Source organism: Triticum aestivum, chromosome 4B, assembly GCF_018294505.1.
Source record: "Triticum aestivum cultivar Chinese Spring chromosome 4B, IWGSC CS RefSeq v2.1, whole genome shotgun sequence".
NCBI classification, from domain to species: Eukaryota; Viridiplantae; Streptophyta; class Magnoliopsida; order Poales; family Poaceae; genus Triticum; species Triticum aestivum.
The window spans coordinates 602,989,311-603,014,956 of NC_057804.1; the positions used below are offsets into that span (position 1 = coordinate 602,989,311).

Consider the following 25,646-nt stretch of genomic DNA (forward strand, 5'->3'; position numbering starts at 1 on the left):
AGAAAGCATCAAACACATTAACGTACGCGACTATGTCGCCTCCTGACGATGTCCACTTCATCACAGGTACGACAAAAAAATCGGATCAAGCTAGCGAACGGGGTGGGCAGGAGCGCAAATAGATCGATTGGTTGGCCAGTCGTTGGCTTATCTCGTGCGGTCGTGCCTCATTTTTTAATCCCATCCGCATATCCTCTCTCCTTCTTTCTACCCAGCGGCTAGGGTTTCTGTCGTCCTGGCTGCCACCGCCTCCACCACCATTCCGGCTCAAAGGTCAGTAGTGCAGCTATCTACTTGCTCACGCTTGCAGCTTCACCATCTCCCTCCCTTTGAATCAGACTCTGCCTCCTCTGCTCCCCTTCCTCACAGCCTGGTGTTCCCTTTGCCTCCATCCCCATGCTTGCAACGGTGACCCAAGGAGGAGCTCTAGACTCGGTTGGAGGAGCTCGAGCAGCGGTGGTGTTCCACGTGCCATCACCGTCTTCCTCGGAAGGACCAGCACGGGCCGTAGGCCGATGCCGCCGCGGGGAGGCCCCGCCGCGTGCCCGAGGAGGAGTTCTAGGAGGTGGAGGGTGACATGGATTTCGAGGCCGACTTCGGGGGGTTCCTGGAGGTGGAGGAGCCCGGGGAGTCCGACAGCGAGGCCAAGCCCTTCCCCATCCGCACGAGCGACTTCTTCGGAGGTAAAGAACGGATCCGTGTCGGCCGCGAGTCGATTTAGGTGGTTTTGTTGCTCTGCTCTGAGATGAATACCCGGTTTCTTCGGCCCGTCCTAAGATAGATAGATCCGGCGTTTGGGTCGCCGGTTGGGAGATCCGTTGAATTGCCTGCTCTAGTCAGGATTTGGGGGATTGATTTGGGTTCTTAAGTCGGTTGATGGTTGGAATCGCAGGATTAGCTAGCTGTATTCTTGATTTGTGCTAAATTTCTGCAAATGCTCGATGATGTCTACTACACAACCTTCTTCTTGTAGAAGTTGTTGGGCCTCCAAGTGCATAGGTTTGTAGGACAGTAGCAAATTTCCCTCAAGTGGATGACCTAAGGTTTATCAATCCGTGGGAGGCATAGGATGAAGATGGTCTCTCTTCAACAACCCTGCAACCAAATAACAAAGAGTCTCTTGTGTCCCCAACACACCCAATACAATGGTAAATTGTATAGGTGCACTAGTTCGGCGAAGAGATGGTGTTACAAGTGCAATATGGATGGTAAATATAGGTTTTTGTAATCTGAAAATATAAAAACAGCAAGGTAGCAAGTAACAAAAGTGAGCGAAAATGGTATTGCAATGCTTGGAAACAAGGCCTAGGGTTCATACTTTCACTAGTGCAAGTTCTCTCAACAATAATAACATAATCGGATCATATAGAAATCCCTCAACGTGCAACAAAGAGTCACTCCAAAGTCACTAATAGCGGCGAACAAACGAAGAGATTAGTGTATGGTACGAAGCCACCTCAAAGTTATTCTTTTCGATCAATCCATTGGGCTATTCCTATAAGTGTCACAAACAGCCCAAGAGTTCGTAGTAAAATAACACCTTAAGACACACATCAACAAAAACCCTAATGTCACCTCAAGTATCCGTGGGTTTGATTATATGATATGCATCACACAATCCCAGATTCATCTATTCAAACCAACACAAAGAACTTCAAAGATTGCCCTAAAGATTCTACCGGAGAGTCAATACAAAAACATGTGCCAACCCCTATGCATAAGTTCACAACATCACAGAACCCGCAAGTTGATCACCAAAACATACATCAAGTAGATCACGTGATATCCCATTGTCACCATAGATAAGCACATGCAAGACATGCATCAAGTGTTCTCAAATCCTTAAAGACTCAGTCCGATAAGATAACTTCAAAGGGAAAACTCAATTCATTACAAGAAGGTAGAGGGGGAGAAACATCATATGGTCCAACTATAATAGCAAAGCTCGCGATACATCAAGATCGTGCCAAATCAAGAACACGAGAGAGAGAGAGATAGATAGATAGAGAGAGAGAGAGAGAGATCAAACACATAGCTACTGGTACAAACCCTCAGCTCCGAGGGTGAACTACTTACTCCTCATCATGGAGAGCGTCGGGATGATGAAGATGGCCACCGATGATGGATCCCCCCTCCGGCAGGGTGCCAGAATAGGGTCTCGATTGGTTTTTCATGGTTTTGGAGGCTCGCGGTGGCGGAACTCCTGATCTTGGTTCTGTTCTGGAAGTTTGGGGATATATAAGAGGTGTTGGCGTTGGGAAAAAGTCAGGGGGTCCCTGAGTCAGTCGCGAGGTAGGGGGCGCGCCCTCCACCCTTGTGGGTGACTCGGGACTCTTCTGGTCCATCTCCAATGCTCCATGGGCTTCTTCTGGTCCAAAAATAGCTCCGTAAATTTTCAGGTCAATTGGACTCCGTTTGGTATTCTTTTTCTGCGGAACTCAAAAACAAGGAAAAAAACAGAAACTTGCACTGGGCTCTAAGTTAATAAGTTAGTCCCAAAAATCGTATAAAATAGTGTACAAATGCATATAAAACATCCAAGATGGATAATATAATAGCATGGAACAATCAAAAATTATATATACGTTGGAGACGTATCAAGCATCCCCAAGCTTAATTTCTGCTCGTCCTCGAGTAGGTAAATGACAAAAACAGAATTTTTGATGTGGAATGCTACCTAACATATTTATCCATGTAATCTTCTTTATTGTGGCAAGAATATTCAGATCTGAAACATTCAAAACAAAAGTCTAAAATTGACATAAAAACGATAATTCTTCAAGCATACTAACAAGGCAATTATGTCTTCTCAAAATAACATGGCCAAAGAAAGCTTATCCCTACTATATCATATAGTCTGGCTATGCTCCATCTTCATCACATAAAATATACAAATCATGCACAACCCCGGTTTCAGCCAAGCAATTGTTTCATACTTTAGTATTCTCAAACTTTTTCAACTTTCACGCAATACATGAGCGTGAGCCATGGACATAGCACTATAAGTGGAATAGAATATGGTGGTTGTGGAGAAGACAAAAGAAGGAGATAGTCTCACATCAACTAGGTGTATCAACGGGCTATGGAGATGCCCATCAATAGATATCAATACGACTGAGTAGGGATTTCCATGCAACGGATGCACTAGAGCTATAAGTTTATGAAAGCTCAAAAAGAAACTAAGTGGGTGTGCATCCAACTTGCTTGCTCATGAAGACCTAGGGCGATTTGAGGAAGCCCATGATTGGAATATACAAGCCAAGTTCTATAATGAAAATTCCCACTAGTATATGAAAGTGATATCATAGGAGACTCTCTATCATGAAGGTCATGGTGCTACTTTGAAGCACAAGTGCGGTAAAAGGATAGTAGCATTGCCCCTTCTCTCTTTTTCTCTCATTTTTTTGTTTTTTTTTGTTTTTTTGGGGCTTCTCTTTTTTGCCTCTTTTTTTAATTTTTCATCCAGAGTCTCATCCCGACTTGTGGGGGAATCATAGTCTCCATCATCCTTTCCTCACTGGGACAATGCTCTAATAATGAAGATACTCACACTTTTATTTACTTACAACTCAAGAATTAGAACAAAAATATGACTCGATGTGAATGCCTCCGGCAGTGTACCGGGATGTGCAATGAATCAGAGTGACATGTATGAAAGAATTATGAAAAGTGGCTTTGCCACAAATACGATTTCAACTACATGATCATGCAAAGCAATATGACAATGATGAAGCATGTCATAATAAATGAAACTATGAAAAGTTGCATGGCAATATATCTCGGAATGACTATGGAAATGCCATAATAGGTAGGTATGGTGGGTGTATGGTACCGGCGAAACTTGCGCGACACGAGAGATGCTAGCAACGGTGGAAGGGTGAGGGTGTGTATAATCTATGGACTCAACATTAGTCATAAAGAACTCACATACTTATTGCAAAAATCTATTAGTCATCTAAACCAAGCACTTCACGCATGCTCCTAGGGGAAGGGTTGGTAGGAGTTAACCATCGCGCGATCCCGACCTCCACACAAAGGATGAGAATCAAAAAATACCTCATGCTCCAACTTCGTTACATAGCGGTTCACCATAGGTGCATGCTACGAGAATCACAAACCTCAACACAAGTATTTCTCAAAATCATAGTTACTCTACTAGCATGACTCTAATATCACCATCTTCATATCTCAAAAAAATCATAAAGAATCAAACTTCTCATAGTATTCAATGCAGTTTATATGAAAGTTTATTATATCCCCCTTGGATGCCTATCATATTAGGACTAAATTCATAACCAAAGCAAATTACCATGCTGTTTAAGACTCTCAAAATAAAATAAGTGAAGCATGAGAGTTCATCAATTTCTTTAAAATAAAATCACCGCCGTGCTCTAAAAAGATATAAGTGAAGCACTAGAGCAAATGACAAACTACTCCAAAAGATATAAGTGAAGATCAATGAGTAGTTGAATAATTATGTAACTATGTGAAGATTCTCTAATATTTAAGAAATTTAGGTCTTGGGATATTTCATTCAAACATCAAGCAAAGCAAAGTAAAATAAAATGACGCTCCAAGCAAAACACATATCATGTGGTGAATAAAAATATAGCTCCAAGTAAAGTTACCGATGAACGAAGAAGAAAAAGGGGATGCCATCCGGGGCATCCCCAAGCCTAGTTGCTTGGCTATCCTTGAATTCTTGGGGTGCCTTGGGCATCCCCAAGCTTAGGCTATTGACACTCCTTATTCCATAGTCCATTGAATCTTTGCCCAAAACTTAAAAACTTCACAACACAAAACTCAACAGAAAACTCGTAAGCTCTGTTAGTATAAGAAAATAAAATCACCACTTAGGTACTGTTGTGAACCCATTCTAAATTCATATTTATGTAATATTTACTGTATTCCAACTTCTCTATGGTTCATACCCTCCGATACTACTCATAGATTCATCAAAATAAGCAAACAACACATAGAAAACAGAATCTGTCAAAAACAGAACAGTCTGTAGTAATCTGTAACTCTCGAATACTTCTGTAACTCTACAAATTCTGAAAAAATTAGATATACCTGAGAAATTTGTGCACCAATCCATAGAAAAATGAATCAGTTCAAAATCACATTTCAATAAGATTCTGGAAATTATTTACTAACCGCAAAAGTTTCTGATTTTCAGCAGGATCAACACAACTATCACCACAAGCTATTCTAAAGGCTTTACTTGGCACTTTATTGAAACAAAATCTATAAAACATGATTAATACAGTAGCATAATCATGTGAACACACAAAAACAGTAGGGGTAAATGTTGGGTTGTCTCCCAGCAAACGCTTTTATTTAATGCCTTTTTAGCTAGGCATGATGATTTCAATGATGCTCACATAAAAGATAGGAATTGAATCACAAAGAGAGCATTATGAAGAATTTGACTAACACTTTTAAGTCTAACCCACTTCCTATGCATCGGTATTTTGTGATCAAACAACTTATAGGAACAAGAATCAACTAGCATAGGAAGGCAAAACAAGCATAACTTCAAGATTTTCAACACATAGAGCAGAAACTTGATAGTATTGCAATTCCTACAAGCATATATTCCTCCCTCATAGTAATTTTCAGTAGCATCATGAATGAATTCAACAATATAACTATCACATAAAGCATTATTTTCATGATGCACAATCATACAATTTTTATTACTCTCCACATAAGCAAATTTCTTCTTATGAATAGTAGTGGGAGCAAAGTCAACAAAATAACTATCATGTGAGGCATAATTCAATTGAAAATTAAAATCAAGATGACACGTTTCATGGTTATCATTATTCTTTATAGCATAGTTGTCATCACAATAATCATCATAGATAGCAACTTTGTTCTCATAATCAATTGGAACCTCTTCCGAAATAGTGGATTTGTCACTAAATAAAGTCATGACCTCTCCAAATCCACTTTCATAATTATCATAATAAGATTCAACACCCTCCAAAATAGTGGGATCATTACTTCATAAAGTTGACACTCCTTCAAACCCACTTTCATCAATATAATAATCATAAATAGGAGGCATGCTTTCATCATAATAAATATTCTCATCAAGACTTGGGGGACTAAAAATATCATCTTCATAAAACATAACATCCCCATGCTTGTGGCTTTGCATATCGTTAGCATCATGAATATTCAGCTAATTCATACTAAAAACATTTCAATCAAGCTCATCATACAAAGATTTTATGCCAAACATTTTAATGCATTCTTCTTCTAACACTTCGGCACAATTTTCTTCGGCACAATCTTCTAACACTTAAGGCAACCTCAATTCCATTTTTTGTGGATTTCTTTTATAAACTAAACCAGTGATAAAACAACAAACTAAAAGATTCAATTTCAAGATCTAAAGATATACCTTCAAGCACTAACCTCCCCGGCAACGGCGCCAGAAAAGAGCTTGATGTCTACTACACAACCTTCTTCTTATAGACGTTGTTGGGCCTCCAAGTGCAGAGGTTTGTAGGACAGTAGCAAATTTCCCTCAAGTGGATGACCTAAGGTTTATCAATAAATGGGAGGTGTAGGATGAAGATGGTCTCTCTCAAACAACCTTGCAACCAAATAACAAAGAGTCACTTGTGTCCCCAACACACCCAATACAATGGTAAACTATATAGGTGCACTAGTTCGGCGAAGAGATGGTGATACAAGTGCAATATGGATGGTAGATATAGGTTTTTGTAATCTGAAAATATAAAAACAGCAAGGTAGCAGGTAACAAAAGTGAGTGAAAATGGTATTGCAATGCTTGGAAACAAGGACTAGGATTCATACTTTCACTAGTGCAAGTTCTCTCAACAATAATAACATAATCGGATCATATAACAATCCCTCAACGTGTAACAAAGAGTCACTCCAAAGTCTCTAATAGCGGCGAACAAACGAAGAGATTGTTGTAGGGTACAAAACCACCTCAAAGTTATTCTTTCCGATCAATCCATTGGGCTATTCCTACAAGTGTCACAAACAGCCCTAGAGTTCGTAGTAAAATAACACCTTAAGACACACATCAACGAAAATCCTAATGTCACCTAGATACTCCAATGTCACCTCAAGTATCCATGGGTTTGATTATACGATATGTATCACACAATCTCAGATTCATCTATTCAAACCAACACAAAGAACTTCAAAGAGTGCCCCAAAGATTCTATCAGAGAGTCAAGACGAAAACGTGTGCCAACCCCTATGCATAAGTTCACAAGGTCACAGAACCCGCAAGTTGATCACCAAAACATACATCAAGTAGATCACGTGAATATCCCATTGTCACCACAGATAAGCACATGCAAGACATACATCAAGTGTTCTCAAATCCTTGAAGACTCAATCCGATAAGATAACTTCAAAGGGATAACTCAATCCTTTACAAGAAGGTAGAGGGGGAGAAACATCATACGATCCAACTATAATAGCAAAGCTCGTGATACATCAAGATCGTGCCAAATCAAGAACACGAGAGAGAGAGAGAGAGAGAGATAGATAGAGAGAGAGAGATCAAACACATAGCTACTGGTACATACCCTCAGCCCCAAGGGTGAACTACTCCCTCCTCGTCATGGCAATCATAATCATACAGGCTAGACTCTTATGATTTTAGCCATTATGATCTCGTGGTAGATCAACTCTTGTAATATTCATATTCATCAAGATCAATCAAGCAGGAAGTAGGGTATTACCTCCATAGAGAGGGCCCGAACCTGGGTAAACATCGTGTCCCCCGCCTCCTGTTACCATCAACCTTAGACGCACAGTTGGGACCCCCTACCCGAGATCTGCCGGTTTTGACACCGACATTGGTGCTTTCATTGAGAGTTCCGTTGGGTCGTCACCAAAAGGTTTGATGGCTCCATCAATCATCTACAACAATGCAGTCCAGGGGGAGGTTTTCCTCCTTGGACAGATCTTCGTATTCGGCGGCTTCGCACTACGGGCCAACTCGTTTGGCCATGTAGACCAGATCGACAGCTACGCCGCTGGCCATCAGGTCAGGTTTGGAAGCTTGAATTACGTTGCCGATATTCGCGGAGACTTGATCTTCGACAGATTCAAGCCTATGACAGCCGCTCCCTGCCACCACGATGAACATGACCTGAATCTGTCATCGGACCGTGCCCAGGAGATAGCACCTGTAACTACTCTGGCCCTAGATCTGGAGCAGATTGCGTCGTCCAAGGACGGGAAGCTCAACCCTGCCGTGGAAGCCGCAGACTTAGCGGCGTTAGAGCCGCACACAGATCCGACCTCGAGCGGGGCATGTGTCACCAGAACCTCAGATTCGTCTCTGGCCATAGGTTCCGAACCGCGTGTATCCACGCCCATCGAACCTGATCAGGCGTCGATCGTTGAGTTCAGCTCCACGGACATCTTTCGACACTCACCTTTAGGAGATGTGCTAAACTCATTAAAAGCCCTCTCCTTATCAGGGGACTCTCAGCCGAACTATATCCGTTTTGGATTGGATGCTGATGGCAGAGATATCTGCTACCCACCCACCACCCACTTCGTAGCCAGTGTCGAGGACTTAACCGACATGCTCGATTTCGACTCCGAAGACATCGATGGTATGGACGACGATGCCGGAGAGGAGCAGGCACAAAAACCACCGCCTACAGGCGCTGGACATCCACCTCCTCGTATGACATATACATGGTGGACACACCCAAAGAGAACAACGGCGACAATAAAAACGATCCAGTCGGGGATAAGCCTCCTGAGAAACAACCAAAGCGCCGACATCAGCGGCGCCGCTCTAGACCACGCCATGGAAAAAACATCAATATCGGCACAGGAGAAAATAATACTCTGGACGATGCCGAAGACAACGAAGACCCCGTTGAGCCAACTTCCGAACATGATGAACGGGAGGATGGGCGAGTCAGCCCTAATGAATAGGCCGTTAATGAAGACTCGGAGGACAGTAATTATCTTCCACCCTCCGAGGATGAGGCGAGCCTCGGCGATGAAGATATATCATGCTTGAGGAGCCCGTCGATCAGGAGCGCTTTAAGAGCCGGCTAATAGCCACTCCAAGGAGCCTGAAAAAGAAGCAGCAGCAGCTTCAAGCTGATCAAGATCTACTCAATGACAGATGGACTAATGTCCTGGCAGCTGAGGAATACAACCTCGAGCGCCCAACCAAAAGTTACCCAAAATGCAATTTGTTACCCAATTCGATGACGAGGCGCTGGAGCCCGTCCTACCAGCTCATAATGCGGCTGACCGACCACCACGTGGCCGGGACAAAGTGGCAACTCAAGTCGAACACCAGCCTGCACTACCTCACAGTAAAAACAGAGACACAACAGCTCGGGGATATACATATGACCTGCGGCATGACCTGGAAAATAGAGCAGGTCAGACCAGATCGATCTATGGATCGCGGGGGCGTGCCCCGATGCACGACGATGATCATCCGGCCGGACGTGGCAAACATAACCACGCCCGAGACGAAAACCGCAGACGAACTCCATCCGAGCTAGGCCGCGACTTGGCCCGGTATAGAGGCGCCGCACACCCCCTCTGCTTCACTAATGAACTAATGGGACATGAATTCCCAGAAGGCTTCAAAACTATGAACATCGAATCATATGATGGGACAACAGACCCCGCGGTATGGATTGAGGATTTTCTCCTCCATATTCACATGGCCCACGGTGATGACCTTCACGCCATCAAATACCTCCCGCTAAAACTCAAGGGACCTGCTCGGCACTGGTTGAACAGTTTTCCAGAAAACTCAATTGGCAGCTGGGAGGACCTGGAAGACGCCTTCCTCGACAACTTCCAAGGTACATATGTCTGACCTCGAGATGCCGACGACTTAAGTCACATAGTTCAACAGCCCGGAGAGTCAGCCAGGAAATTATGGACTAGGTTCTTAACTAAAAAGAACCAGATCGTTGATTGTCTGGATGCCGAAGCCCTAGCGGCCTTTAAACATATCATCCATGACGAATGTCTCGCCCAACACCTCGGCCAAGAAAAACCGAAGTCTATGGCAGCCCTCACGACGAAATGACTCGCTTCTGCGTGGGCGAAGATAGTTGGCTAGCCCGTAGCAATAACAATACAAGCAAACTTGGTACTTCTGAAGCCAGAAATAGCAACGGCAAACCCCGACGCAACAGGTACAAGTGTCGAAGCAATGGTGACAACATCGAGGACACGATGGTAAATGCCGGATTCAGTGGCTCTAAGTCCGGTCAGCGGAAGAAGCCATATAAAAGAAACAATCCAGGCTCGTCCAGCTTGGACAACATACTCGATCGCCCATGTAAAATCCATGGCACTCCTGATAAACCAGGCAATCATACCAACAGAGAGTGTTGGGTTTTTAAATAGGCCGGCAAGTTAAATGCCGAGAATAAGGAGAAGGGGTCACAAAGCAAGGACGATGACGAGGAGCCCCGGCCACCGAACAAAGGGGGACAAAAGAAGTCCCCCCCAAGTTAAAACAGTGAACATGATATACGCACCCATATCCCCAAGAGGGAGCGCAAGCACGCACTCGGGAATGTCTACGCGATGGAGCCAGTTGCTGCAAAGTTCAACCCATGGTCGTCCTGCCCGATCACTTTCAATCGCAGGGACCATCCGACCAGTATCTGTCATGGCGGTTCAGCCGCACTGGTCCTCGACCCAATCATTGATGGATTCCATCTCACACGAGTCCTCATGGACGGTGGCAGCAGCCTGAACATGCTCTATCAGGATATAGTGCGCAAAATGGGTATTGATCCCTCAAGAATCAAGCCCATAAAAACCACCTTTAAAGGAGTCATACCAGGTGTAAAGGCCCGCTGTACGGGCTCAATCACACTGGAAGTGGTCTTCGAATCCCCAGATAACTTACAAAGCAAAGAGTTGATCTTTGATATCGTCCCCTTCCGCAGTGGCTATCACGCACTGCTCGGACAAACCGCATTCGCTCGATTCAATGTGGTACCACACTACGCTTATCTCAGGCTCAAGATGCCTGGACCGCACGGTGTCATAACAGTCAATGGAAACACGAAACGCTCCCTCCGTGCCGAGGAGCACACCGTTGCCCTTGCAGCAGAAGCACAGAGCAGCCCTTACAGGCAGAACCTTAATCCAGCGGCCAAGCTTCCGGGCATTGTCAAACAAGTCTGAACTACTCTGCAGCAGGACAGTCTAGCTCGTCAAGAGCCTGACTAGCAATTCGGCCTCCGTCCCAGTCACGACCAAACATCGGCATTCGTACCGTGCGTACATAATTATGCACTCAAAATACCATGGGCATAGATAGAGGCACAACCAGATCATGGTCCATAATACGGCTCAACCTCCCCTGGACCCACATACTTTCACTTTTTGTTTTTTCTTTACATGTTTCTTTTTCCAGGCCTTTCCTGGTGGCGTGGTCATCGGTCCTTTCAAAGGATATACACATACCAAGGCAGGAAGCAGTATGGACGTTTGAGGGAATCTCTAGATGTTCTTGTCAATGATCATTCTACCTACCTTCGGGACTCGCACGCAGCTCCCCCTGGTCTTGGCAGGTTAATCAGCTATATTGTTTATCACACTATTTGTACAAATACGCTTTGACGTATTAATCAAATTACAATAAAAACAGTTTGCGGCCCAATTTATGTGGCATTAACTTGCTTTTTCATTTTATTCTATTATTCTTATCGATTGCACCCGTACACTTTGGCACGCTTTAAATTTGCCAGGGGCTTCATTACGCCCCATAATACGACAACAAAGTCCAAACACTTTTTTATAGTATAGTTCAGCACCCCGAATTGTAGCATTATATGCATCGGCTCCGAATCATGTCTTTGGTCAATAGTTGGGTTGCCCGGCTCCTGTGCTTACTACCTTACGTTCCGCTATATCAGCTAGGGTAGTAAAGGGAGAACTACTGCGATTGTGTCCTGGTTCATCCGGATGAGCACCTCAGTAGAGAAAGCCAAAAACTGACTGTCATGATGCAGTGTGAGCCGGTCAGCTGTTCGATAGGTCACAAATCTTTTGAGATTTTTTCCGCATTATGCGATGGATCGGTTTTTATCCGATCAGGTGTTTATAGTACCCCAAGTCCGGACTTACGAATACTAGGGGCAGCGCCTAACTTTTTATTGTCAAACTCCTATGGCTAAGTGAGGGTGATAAATCCACATAGTCCGATTGCCTGGTTCGTTGCGCTAAACACCTCCTTTAAGGACCAAACTCTGGAGTAAAGAGTGTTTAGATTCATCCCGAACACCCCTGTACTTCCTACGCGGGGGCTGAAGCCGATGACTGGCCAACTCTCGGATTTAACACAATGGCCGCACAGGAGGTAAAATTTTAAATAACAAGAATTATATTACATAACGGTTCTGTTCCATAATACAGGAAGGGACAATATGAATGACTTCATTCAAAGATAATATCCTTTGAACACTGCCCCTCCACAATGCAGGATCCCTTCAGGACATCTTCAAAATACCGTTCAGGTGTGTGGTGCTCCTTGCCCGCGGGCGGTCCCTCGGTCGCAAGCTTCACGACGCCCATCTTTGCCCACTGTATCTTGACTCGGGTGAAGGCCATTCGCACGCCTTTGATGCAGACCGACCGCTTGAGGGCAGGCTTTGACCAGCCGCTTCACGAGCCCGAAGTAGCTGCTGGGTATGGCTTCGGTAGGCCACATCCGGATTATTAAATCCTTCATGGCTAGTTCGGCCACCCTATGTAGTTCGACCAGCTGTTTTAGCTGAGCGCTAAAGGGCACTAGATGTTTTGGCGCAAGATACTGCGACCAAAACAGCTTCTCCGTGGAGCTCCCCACTTTGGCTTGGAAGAACTCCGTAGCGTCTGAAATGCTGCGCGGCAGATCCGCAAACGCCCCTAGAGAACTCCAAATCCGGGTTAGTAAGAGGAACCTTTTCTTCACATATTTGCTCTGCATAATAAAGGCCTTACCCTCCGCGATTTTTCTGGCCTCCTGGACTTCCTGGAGGGTGCCCTGGGCTTCAACCCAGGCATCATGTGCACTTTGGCGAGCCTTGGCAAGTTTGATCTCTTGATCCGCAATGTAGCGCTCCAAGGACTCACATTTCTTCATGGTGTCCTGGAGCTCCTGATGGACCTCAACGACCCTAGCCTCATGCTTTCACGGGCGGCTTTTTCCTTGGCCGCTCTCTCCTCGGCCTTGGCTAGCGCCTTCTTGAGGGTCTCCACCTCGGTCGCCGCTCCTAATGAATATCATGGCACTTTAGTCAGCACAAATCATTCATCCTTCCTGAATATAGACAAGGTTATTGCATACCTTGATTGTCTTCCAGCTGTTTCTTCACACGGCGAGCTCTTCCTCGGTCCACTCCAGACTCTGCTTCAGTCCGGAGACCTCAGCAGCATGAGAGATCGCAGCTAGCAACGACGCCTGCTTATTCATATAGACATGTCAGGTTGGTCTCCTGCGAAAATTATTTGATCCTCTGTTTGGCTTTTCTTTTCGAACACCAGACAGAGTCTCATGGGCTACTGTCTATATTGTGACATTCTTTTTACATAATTGCGTTGTTTACCTCAAAGCCTGTTAGAAAGCTTGTGCAGGCTTCAGTCAGTCTGCCCTTTGCAGACTGAATCTTCTCAACCACCATACCCATAAGGGTACGGTGTTCCTCAACAATGGAAGCACTTCGCAGCGCTTCCATTAGAGTGTCCGGCGCCTCTGGCTGGACAGAGGTCACCGGCGGAATTTGCGCGCCTCCTCCTTTTGAAGGAGGCTGCTGGCCAGGTTCCGGAGCCGCATAGGTCTCTGGGACCGTATTCGGCTGGGGGCCGAACTGAATGTGGCCCCCATCACCAGTCTCCATGGGGATTTGCTCCCCCATATGTCCGGCGGCTAAGGTTTCACCATCCGGCATCGCCCTGACGGCCTCCTGAGTCTCTCCCTGGCCTAGGGTCCTTCGGGACAACAACTCCGTGTCATCTGTGGCCTTGGGAGAAGATGCCATCAGAGGGGACCCGGTGTCCATCACCTTCGGGTCTAGCGAATTCCCCGTTGATGAGGATCACTGGAGGATAGAACAGGCCGGGCTGCAGCACATGATTTGACATGTTAAAATCATAAAGGAAAAAGGCCGGACATATGAGTGCATCTTCGAGTACTTACGGTGCGGCCAGGGGCTTATCCCTCGGGCACCATTCCGAGCTGCTATCGGTGTCCGCTGTGGATTTGTTCGAGAGGGAAGCCTTCCCCTTCTTGGACGCTTCGGCCTCCAGACGCGTGGAGGCCGTTGACGGTGTCCTGGACTAGTGGGTACTCAACGCGTCGTCTCCCAATCAGTTGGATTGGGCCGAGGACCCCCATGGCCGTATACTCATGGGCCAATCCGGACAGCTGCCGCATATAAGGAAGAATCAACAAGACTTGGCGATCAAGACAAGGACTCCTCCCCCACCGGCGTATTCGGCTAGGACTCTTGTTATCCTAGGCCTCTGGTGCATTATATAAACCGGGGCCAGGCTAGTCGATAGACATATACAACAACAATCATACCATAGGCTAGCTTCTAGGGTTTAGCCTCTCTGATCTCGTGGTAGATCAACTCTTGTACTACCCATATCATCAATATTAATCAAGCAGGACGTAGGGTTTTTACCTCCATCAAGAGGGCCCGAACCTGGGTAAACATTGTGTCCCTTGCCTCCTGTTACCATTGATCCTAAGACGCACTGCTTGGGACCCCCTACCCGAGATCCGCCAGTTTCGACACCGACATTGGTGCTTTCATTGAGAGTTCCGCTGTGTGATCGGCGAAAGGATCAATGGCTCGACTGTAGGTCAACTGCGACGTTGGCTTCTTCGTCACCAGCTCGACTGGTCACCTTGGCTTGACCGAGGACTGCGCCCTACCTCCGATCGTCATGTTCGGATGAAGGCCTTCATCAACACCAACTCCGATCTCTATCAAGATCATGGAGGAGTCATCCATGGAGCTCGGGGGCTCAACGTCAACATTGCCCTCAGGCGACCGTGTTGTTTTTCTGGACAACAAACTTGTATCCGCCGCCACCGCCTCCTCGAGTGTCGCCTAAACGATTACTTCAGTGGAATTATGCGGAATTAAGTCTACAACAACCCTGCAAAAATTTCGTCGAGTTCCGATGGAGGAATCTCTGGCAATCTCCGATATACCGGAGCCCTGTTGAATCTGGACGAGAATCTGGACGAGTTTAGGGCGTGGTATCCAGTGTCTAGCTCAGATGTCCTTTGGAGGATCCAACCATTGATTTGCTGCGGAATTCCCTTATCTACCACCTGCCAAAAATTCAGCTTGATCCGACCGTCCAAACTCCAGGAAACTTCCGATTAGTGCATCACTTTTTGGATCTATTCTCTGCGCGAAAACGAATCCGACCCGAGTTCGTCTTTTTATAAACGGGATTTCGGACATCCTTTTTGAAGGAAGTTTTGTATGGGGTATTGTGTTTTGTTCCCGAACACATCCCACTAACTTTAAGATCTTTTGAACATGATCTTCAACATCATGCTGGTGTCAAACCAGTCTGGCAATATTGCTCCACGGCTGCCGACCTGCGCTAGACACGTCGTCACTTTGTTGAGCCAAGCTCAACTTCTTCGGATCATCATCTTGGCAAGCCGAACAAGAGTCCGGCATCACGAAGGATAAATCATCACCAACATCGCCGCCCCACGGATTACACGGAGCGGGCATACCGGCATCGCCGCACGGTCGCTTCATCAAGCCGGCATCGACCACGTCACGACCTGCATCGGCAGGGCCGCACTATTGCTTCTTCAAGCTGGTGTCCATCACGCCGACCTACTTCGACATCTCGGCTGGACCGGGGGCTTCGCCATCTCTTCATCAACCTACTCCGGACACTTCGGCGTCACTAGCCGACCAGGCATGGGTGCGCGGATCGAGTCCCAATTTTGGGAATCACCTTCCTTCGGATTGCTACAACAAATAAACCAGGTGCTATTAATCCTAGTATTTCTTTTTGCTTGTTTGGGTTAAATTTTTCCCAAGGAATTATTACTCTGGTTAGTCCAGCATATGTACACAGGTCTATCAAATGGTGGCCGCATTATCGACGGTCGCATGATGGTTCGGTCAGTTTCCGTACACAGTTCGGCGAACGCCGCATCCGGAACTCGGACCGACCTGTGAATCCAGGCTTTGCCACGCCTTTATTGCATTACGCCGACGACCTGCATCGACATCGACTTCGGCGCCAGGCCATATTTCTTTTACTACTCACTTTGCATAAATTATTTATTATGCAACATTTTTTTAATTCCTATTATTACTATTATCCCCGGTCTGCACTATTTTTTGTGCACAGGAAAATGATCCAGCCGGACTATATCCTTTGACGTCACCTCGGCTGGACGGGGGCTTCGTCAACACTTCATTACCCCATGCCGGGGACTTCGGCATCACTCTGCCGTCCTGCATTGACCGTGCTATGTCACCACTTCGGAGTGCCGAGCTCCTTGCTCCGCCACCTCGGGACCGGCTTGGGGGATGGAACCTTGTCCCGCATCAAGCTCGGACCGCGTCGTCAATACCGAACACATTAACCAGCTAAGTTGCCTTCATGCTCAAAGTTTTAAATTTCTAACTTGTGTTCGGTTCGACCAAGAATTATACTTTTTTGTAAAAAAGTTGCTTGTAAAAATTTTCCTTGTCGAAACTTTGTTCGCACACACTTGACGCGCTACCCGCGCTCATTATACCTGGGGGCTTCTTTAACAGAAGCTTATTAATACGGGCTTTATGCCCAACACATGTGTCACACTTCCGCATGTACCTTTTATTCACCATTATATGCATCGATATGACTTAAGTTTTGGCCAAGCTGGGTTGCCTGGCTCCTGTGCTTACCCCTACGTTCCCGATTGTTCGGCTAGGTGGTAAAGGGAGCACCTCTGCGATTGTTACTGCCGGGTCAGCCGGATGTGTACCTCAGACTGGGTGAAGCCGAAAGCTAGCGTTCTTAAGGGAATACTCGGTCGGTGAACTAAAAGATGATTTCTTACCTATTTATTTACCTGCCCCCAGATGTTTTTCTGCTCTTTTCGCAGTCCGGACATGCACTTTAGGGCATGCCTCCCAGGGAAAGGAACCCCTAACGGAACTATTCTCCCTGGAAGATGTTTCTTACTAACCATGTAATATAACATAACTAGTTGGGCACTTGTCTGATAAAGCACTAATGACCCCTACGCCTGGTCTCCACGCATGCCCCGGTTTTTATAACCGCGAGGGTATTCGGACACACTCCGGACTATTGGGTCCAGAGGTTGAAGCGAAAAGGTCCGCTACGACAAACGATCTACAATCCGGCTAGAAGGCATTCTACATGTCACCTTACATTTTATAGTCAACTTTTACCCAAGTCGCTTGGGGGCTCTTATGTTTATTTGAGCCGTTTCATACTAAGTGTTTTTCTTCTTAGTCGTTGCAAAGTTAAAGCACGGCAGAAGCACTTTTTTTCTAAAGTCCAATTTTCGGATTGGCACCGAACACTTGATCTTGTTCGGACGTCATGTTTTTACTGACGTTTTTTGGTTTTCCAAGCTTTTGGCACTTTTAACTATTTGTGTGTTTTCAGCACAAGTCTCGCAGTGCAACGCCGGACACCTTTAGAGATTCGGCAAAAACATTCTCGGATATTGCTATATATGCATCAGCTTCGAATTGTGTCTTCGGTCAATAGTTGGGTTGCCCGGCTCCCGCGCTTGCCTCCTACGTTCCGCTTTGTTCGGCTAGGTGTGCAAAGGGAGAACCACTGCGATTGTGCTTCCAGCTCGCATGGTCAAGCACCTCAGTGGAGAAAGCCGAAAACTGACTGTCACAATAGGTGTAAACTGGTCAGCGATCCGATGACTATATTAAATGACGGGCCATTCATAACATTGGCCGAAGTGTTTCCGGCTTGACCTCGACTGTCGCCGAACACTACCGGGGGCTATTAACTGGCCTCCCAAACTAAATCCTCGATCTTTTGCTCTTACATTGGAGCTGAGGTTTCATGATCATGCTTAGCATGACAACCCAAAGAAAGGAACCGATAGCGGGACTATTTTCTTTGGAAGACATTTCTTCTGTTAAACAGCAATATAACATATCTCTCTGCGTACCTTTGTTTAGAAAGCCGTATGACCAGATTGCCTTGTTTGTCGTAAATCTTTGCCCTCATAAAGGCTTTATAAAGTAGGACAAACACTCCTCGGCTACCGGCCGAGGAGGTTGAAGCCCATGGTCGGTCAACAAAGTTTTGTACAATGCGGATCCGAGCATTAATGACATAAAGTACTTGGATACATTGAGTCATTACACATAATTTGTGATTTTACTATGGATATTGATCCTTAATTCGGCCACCCGTGCCCGCATTAAGGCTCGGGGGCTACTGGGCTTCGGGCTTATTATTTACAAATATTAAAGGGGCACATTGATCCCCTGATCTGGTGTTGCCACCCGACCAGTGTCTCGGGGGCTACTGCATTGCTTGTTCTATGCAGAAAATCTTAAGTGCAATACAGTTTCCGAGGAGATTTTGATCCTCAGGTTGGTCGGCCGCACCCAACCTGAGTCTCGAGGACTGAGCACGCCGCTTTTTGTGTCCCGAAGTATTCTGCCGAGCTAGGACTTGATCCTCAGACCGATTTTGCAAATCAACCTGAGTCTCAGCGGCTACGGGGATCAGCGGTCTTATGTCATCCTTCAGGTGCATCTCGGGTTTTAGACCGATACATACCTTGAGGGCTACTGGCTATATATCTCGTCAGAGAATAAATTACATCAATAAAAAACATTGACCAAAAATCAGCCCATGACCGAGGTGCTTAACCACCTCGGAAGCAGTTCGACATATAGCTCGGATGCAAGTGGCTGGCTCCTTAGAGGGCATTTCCGGCATTAAGCTCGGTTAAACTCCTTCAAACTTCTTTGAACCAAGGTGATTTATGACACCTCGGATAAAGTCCGGCGTTGGAGCTCGGATACATAGTCCGGCGTTGGAGCTCGGATACAGTCCGGCGTTGGAGCTCGGATACATAGTCCGGCGTTAGAGCTGGGAAGCAGTCCGGCATTGGTGCTCGGCTGCAAAAGATACCTCGAATGCAGTCCGGCGTTGGAGCTCGGACGCAAGAGGACGTTGCCACCCGGGAACAACTTCAAACCCGAGGCATGGCATAAAAATAACAAGGCATTGATAAAGGCCGTAAACTTAAAGGGGCTCCTCGGATACCCAACGCGTAAACTCGTCGAATGCATTTCGGCGATCCTCAAGATAGAAGATGAGAATTTGTTGAACCAGTTTTCAAGACCGGCAACCGAAGATGAAGAACAGTTCGGAAGAATCGAGGAGCGTCCCTAACTTGAAGACCGGTTCAGGGGGCTACTGACGGTGTCCTGGACTAGGGGGTACTCAACGCGTCGTCTCCCGATCAGTTGGATTGGGCCGAGGACCCCCATGGCCGTATACTCATGGGCCAGTCCGGACAGCTGCCGCATACAAGGAAGAATCAACAAGACTTGGCGATCAAGACAAGGACTCCTCCCCCACCGGCGTATTCGGCTAGGACTCTTGTTATCCTAGGCCTCTGGTGCATTATATAAACCGGGGCCAGGCTAGTCGATAGACATATACAACAACAATCATACCATAGGCTAGCTTCTAGGGTTTAGCCTCCTTGATCTCGTGGTAGATCTACTCTTGTACTACCCACATCATCAATATTAATCAAGCAGGACGTAGGGTTTTTACCTCCATCAAGAGGGCCCGAACCTGGGTAAACATTGTGTCCCTTGCCTCCTGTTACCATTGATCCTAAGACGCACTGCTTGGGACCCCCTACCCGAGATCCACCGGTTTTGACACCGACAGCCGTTCTTTTCTTTCTCCCTCCCTCAGGGGGGAATGGATTTCTTATTCCTCCTCTTCCTCATCGTCCTTTGCGGCGGAGGAATGAGTCTCGGCGTCTCCGGACGTCACATCCGAAGTGCCCTTATGACGGGGGTCACCTCTAGTCCCCTTGGCCTTCTTCTTGGCTTTCTTCTCCGACGCTTGATAGGGCGTCGGAACCAGCATCTTCGTTAGAAGTGGAATTGTTGGGTCTTCGGGCAGCGGAGCCGGACAGTGAATCTGCTCCGCCTTATTTGTCCAGCCCTTAGAAAATCAGTAAGGAGGCTTAGGCTTCTTCCTCGAGTATGCAAGTAAAGGGTATACCTTTAAAACATGGAAAACTCACCGGAGTAGCGGGATGGACCAAGTCGTGCCCATGGTCCTCGGTTGTATCCGGACACGTCTTATTGGACTTAAAAAGCACCTTCCAGATGTCTTCGTGCGTAGTGCCGAAGAACTACAGCAAGGTCTGGTGCTTGGCCGGATCGTACTCCCACAAATGGCAAGTCCGGCGTTGGCACGGATGGATCCGGCGAACAAGTATCACCTGGATCACATTGACAAGCTTGATATTCTTGTCTATCATGCTCTTGATGCGTGTCTGAAGCGTTGTCAGCTCGTCTGATGAAGACTAGTCCAGGACCTTCTCTGGCCAGGAGGTGAGCCGCATTGGGGCTCTGGACCGGAATCCGGGAGCCGCCGCCCAGGTGGTGTCGTGCAGCTCTGTGATGTAGAACCACTGTTGTTGCCACCCTTTGATGGTTTCCACAAAGGTACCTATTGGCCATGTGACGTTGAGCATCTTGCTCACCATGGCGCCTCCGCACTCTGCGTGTTGGCCACCCACCACCTTCGGCTTCACATTGAAGATCTTTAACCACAATCAGAAGTGGGTTGGGATGCGGAGGAAAGCCTCGCACACGACAATGAATGCCGAGATGTTGAGGAAAGAATTTGGGGCTAGATCATGGAAATCTAGCCCGTAGTAGAAAATGAGTCCATGGACGAAAGGGTGGAGAGGAAATCCCAACCTGCGGACGAAGTGGGGGATGAACACTACCCTCTCATGGGGCTCCGAAGTGGGGACGATTTGTCCCTTGGCCAGAAGCCGGTGGGTGATTTCCTTTGCCAAATACCTGGCCTCCGGGAGCTTCATAATGTCCTTCTCCTTGACGGAGGAGACCATCCACTTGCCCTGCGCTCCGGATCCGGACATGGTTGGAGTGCTTTCCTAGGGTGGAAAAGATGAGAACTTGGGCGTTGGAGCTCGAGAATGGGGGAGGCAGAGAGAAAGAAGGCGTGGGTGAAAGGGGTGAATCCTTATCTCTTTATAAAGGCAGTGAATATCAAGCGCCTCCCCACTCGCCCTAAAAACTCACCTATCCCCAAGGGTCATGTAGATGATATGGTGGGATTACCCATGCCCGTATTGATGAGAATCCCGCAATAAGGGGACACGATCTCTGCTTTGACAAGACATGCCAATTAAACCGCAGCTCAAAATATGGAGCGGCAGGCTAAAAAACTGTTTGAAATAATGACCGGGCAACGACGTGATGTCACGCTACAAAAAGTTGTTAGCGGATTGGACTCGTGAAATATTATACTCTCTACGGTTGTGTGTGGAATTTGTTTTGCAGAGCTGGAAACAATTCTTGTGTTCGAAGACTATTTTGGAGTATTCGGAGAAGGAACCCACCTTGCAATGCCGAAGGCAATCTGCGCACCGGACACCTCGTCATTGAAGCCTGGTTCAGGGGCTACTGAGGGAGTCCTGGATTAAGGGGTCCTCGGTCGGCCGGACTATGTAGCGTGGGTCGGACTATTGGGCTATGAAGATACAAGACCGGAGACTCTCTCCCGTGTCTGGATGGGACTCTCCTTGGCGTGGAAGGCAAGCTTGGCGCCTGGATATGAAAATTCCTTTCTCTGTAAGCGACTTTGTACAACCCTAGTTCCCTCCGGTGTCTATATAAACCAAAGGGCTTAGTCCGTAGAGGCAATCATAATCATACAGGCTAGACTCTTAGGGTTTTAGCCATTACGATCTCGTGGTAGATCAACTCTTGTAATATTCATATTCATCAAGATCAATCAAGAAGGAAGTAGGGTATTACCTCCATCGAGAGGGCCCAAATCTGGGTAAACATCGTGTCCCCCGCCTCCTTTTACCATCAACCTTAGACGCACAGTTCAGGACCCCCTACCCGAGATCCGCTGGTTTTGACATTGACAGGCGTGCCCTGGGGGTAGGGCGCGCCCTCCACCCTCGTGGGTGACTCGGGACCCTTCTGGTCCATCTTCGATGCTCCATGGGCTTCTTCTGGTCCAAAAATAAGCTCCGTAAATTTTTAGGTCAATTGGACTCCGTTTGGTATTCTTTTTCTGCGAAACTCAAAAAGAAGGAAAAAACAGAAACTAGCACTGGGCTCTAAGTTCATAGGTTAGGCCCAAAAATCATATAAAATAGCATACAAATGCATATAAAACATCCAAGATGGATAATATAATATCATGGAACAATCAAAAATTATAGATACGTTGGAGACGTATCACTCGCTGCAACTTACCCCGATTTCATGTCTGAACTTTTATTTTGTCATGTGACTTGAGATGCGGAGAAAAAGATCTTTGATGCCATAGTGATTAGAGAAGCTTCATATTTTTATAATGAAAATTTGGTGTTGTATCCCCCTAAAAAAATGGTGTTGTAGCTGTGGCTTGTTCTGGAGAATTTTATCTCCCCTGCCCCAGGGTTTTCTTTGCACTTAGGTTCTCTGCAATTTTTTGAGGGGGAAAATCTTCTCCCATGAATGATGGCAGACAATTTTGTGTGAATCATGCTATATGCATGACAAGAGTCAAACGATTCCGGCATGACAATGAGAATCTAGCCACACATGCATGCGAGTTAAAGGGAAAATGGCCGCTCGATTCCATGGTCATGTCGAAATCGGATAGCAATGGCATGTGTGCATTAGTTTCAGTTTTGTGTTAAATTAATCTATGCTCTATTTTGCATCATTAATGCTTATAGTAATTCCTCACTAATTTTTTCAAAGGAAGAGTAAGAACAATTGATGCTTTTTATTTGGAGTAGTGAATGTCTCATCCGTATTTGTTTAAGATCAACCGTCTCATCTTTCTGTCTCATCTTTATCTGACTGCTACATTCAGATGAATTAAAGGCAACTGCTGCTGGTGATGACGACTGTGCCTCAGGGTCTGCTAAAAGGAAGAGAAAGAACCAGTTCAGGGGCATCTGCGGCCACCCTTCGGGTAAATGGGCTGCTGAAATAAGAGATCCTCGCAAGGGTGTCCGTTTCTGGCTTGGCACTTACAACTCTACTGAGGAAGCTGCTAGAGCTTATGATGTGGAAGCTAGCAGAATTTGTGGCAAGAAGGCAATCAATTTCCCAGATGAAGCTCCTATGGCTTCTCAGCAATGTTGTGTTGAGCCTACCTCTATAAAGGTGTATGAGTTCAACACCGAACAGTAGCCGGTGCTCAACACCTTGGGTAACGCAGATGTGTATTCCTGCCCTGCTGTTGACTACACCTTGACTCAGCAATTTGTGCAGCCTCAGAACATGTCGTTTGTGTGTACAGTGAATGCAGTTGAGGCCCCTTTCATGATTTTTTCCTATGACCAGGGGAGCAACTCCTTTAGTTGCTCATACTTCTGCTGGGAGAATGATATCAAGACCCCTGACATAACATATGTGCTTGCATCCATTCCCACCTCAACAGAGGTCAATGAATTTGCATTTCTCCAGAACAACAGCGTTAATTCAACAGTACCTCCTGTGATGGGTGATGCTAATGTTTATCTTGCCAACTTGGAACCATACATGTAGTTCCTAATGGATGATGGTTCAGATGAGTCAATTGACAGAATTCTAAGTTGCGATGTCCCAGAACGTGGTCGGAAACATGGGCCTTTGGACCTTTGATGACATGCCCTTGTCTGCTGGTTTCTACTGAGAGAATTGAGGTTGCTGGGTTCCTGTATATATAGACAAAGGGTAGGCATATGTAATGCTGGAAATAAACTCATTGTTATGCACTTCAATTTCTATTTGATTGATCATTATGCTTTATCTTGTTTCAGGGATAAGTATTCTGGACATCAACAAGTGCTTGTGTCTGGTGCCTCTAGAATCAAGCAATAGCGATTTCGGTCTATGGTTATGTCTTAGCTTAAATGGCCAAGATACTGAAGTGTTTTGCAATAGACCTCTGTCCTGTACCCCTATACTATATATCTATCTATGAGACTAGTATGTGATGGTAACTGCTTATTTTGTATTCATGTTTCTACCTTATGTTAATTGCTACAAGAGGTTGTAAACCCTTTAAATTTGAAGCTAGTGTTTGTTATGTTGTGCTTAGGTTTTCTAACACACAGGATTCAAGGAGGCGATGCACGATGGAGGCGCACACGCCCTTCCCTGTGGGATGACGGTGGTGTTCTTGCTCTAACCAAATTCCAGCCCCTTGATCCGAAGTTAGGTTCGTCTTCATCAGTTTAATGACAAATATTCATGTTTGGTTGACGGTGGTGATCAAGGGGTGGTGGCGATGATGATGACGAAGCAAGCTGAATTCTACTTCCGGAGTACTGTTGGCGTACTCGATGTCCTATTCGAGTTTCGATCCTTGCACAGAGCTGGCTCTAATAACTTGGACACTCACGTACACAATAGCCTCTGTTGATCGATTTTGTGGCCATCCATAAACACTACACACGCAAACAAATCAATTGGATCGCGACAAGTGCCTGCTGTTTGCTTTATTACTAAGTTCATGGTATGCAAGGTACATGCATATATGGATCCAATCTTGGATGGTTGGACTGTTGATAGAATAGGTTCGTATGTGAAAATAGCATTAAGCATAAGAGCATATTTGGTCAGAACATACATATACCAGCTAGGCCAATTGCTTTTTCATGCAACTGTTAGCATGCACTGATGTAGCAATATTGTAAAGGAATATAAGTGTCTTGCTTGGCATCCTCTTTTTGTTCCAAAGAGAAGTGGTTATTGATGTAAACTTGGTACCAAGACTATTTTAGTATATTTAGTTCAGAGGATAATAAATATATTGCTATTTGTGAATAGTACTCTCTTTTTTGCTAAGGTTCTGTTTGTGGTTTTTCATGTAGCAATGGCATGTTTCATTAAATCTTTGGCACACAATGAAGTGTTTAGGAAACTTGATCCAGTAAAGTGGACTGCTAATTTATCTAAATACGTCCAGCAAGTTCATGATGTAGCAAAACATACATGATAATGTACAATCTTTTGCATTGCATATGTTAGATAAGGAGACTCATATAATATGAAGGAAATTACACCATAAAGTTTGTCATGAAAGTATACTTTATCAACATTATTTTCCTCTATATATTATCTATACTAGACATTTTTGTTCAGTGATGTCTACTATGCAACCTTCTTCTTGTAGACGTTATTGGGCCTCTAAGAGTGCAAAGGTTTGTAGGACAGTAGCAAATTTCCCTCAAGTGGATGACCTAGCGTTTATCAATCTGTGGGAGGCGTAGGATGAAGATGAACTCTCTCAAACAACCCTGCAACCAAATAACAAAGAGTCTCTTGCGTCCCCAACACACCCAATACAATGGTAAATTGTATAAGTGCACTAGTTCAGCGAAGAGATGGTGA

General features: G+C 45.9%; 1 pseudogene; it reads left to right on the forward strand.

The window, feature by feature from the left end:
- The first annotated feature begins 48 nt into the window (after positions 1-48).
- LOC123090270 (ethylene-responsive transcription factor 1-like) lies at positions 49-23,943 on the forward strand (annotated as a pseudogene).
- Positions 23,944-25,646: the final 1,703 nt, after the last annotated feature.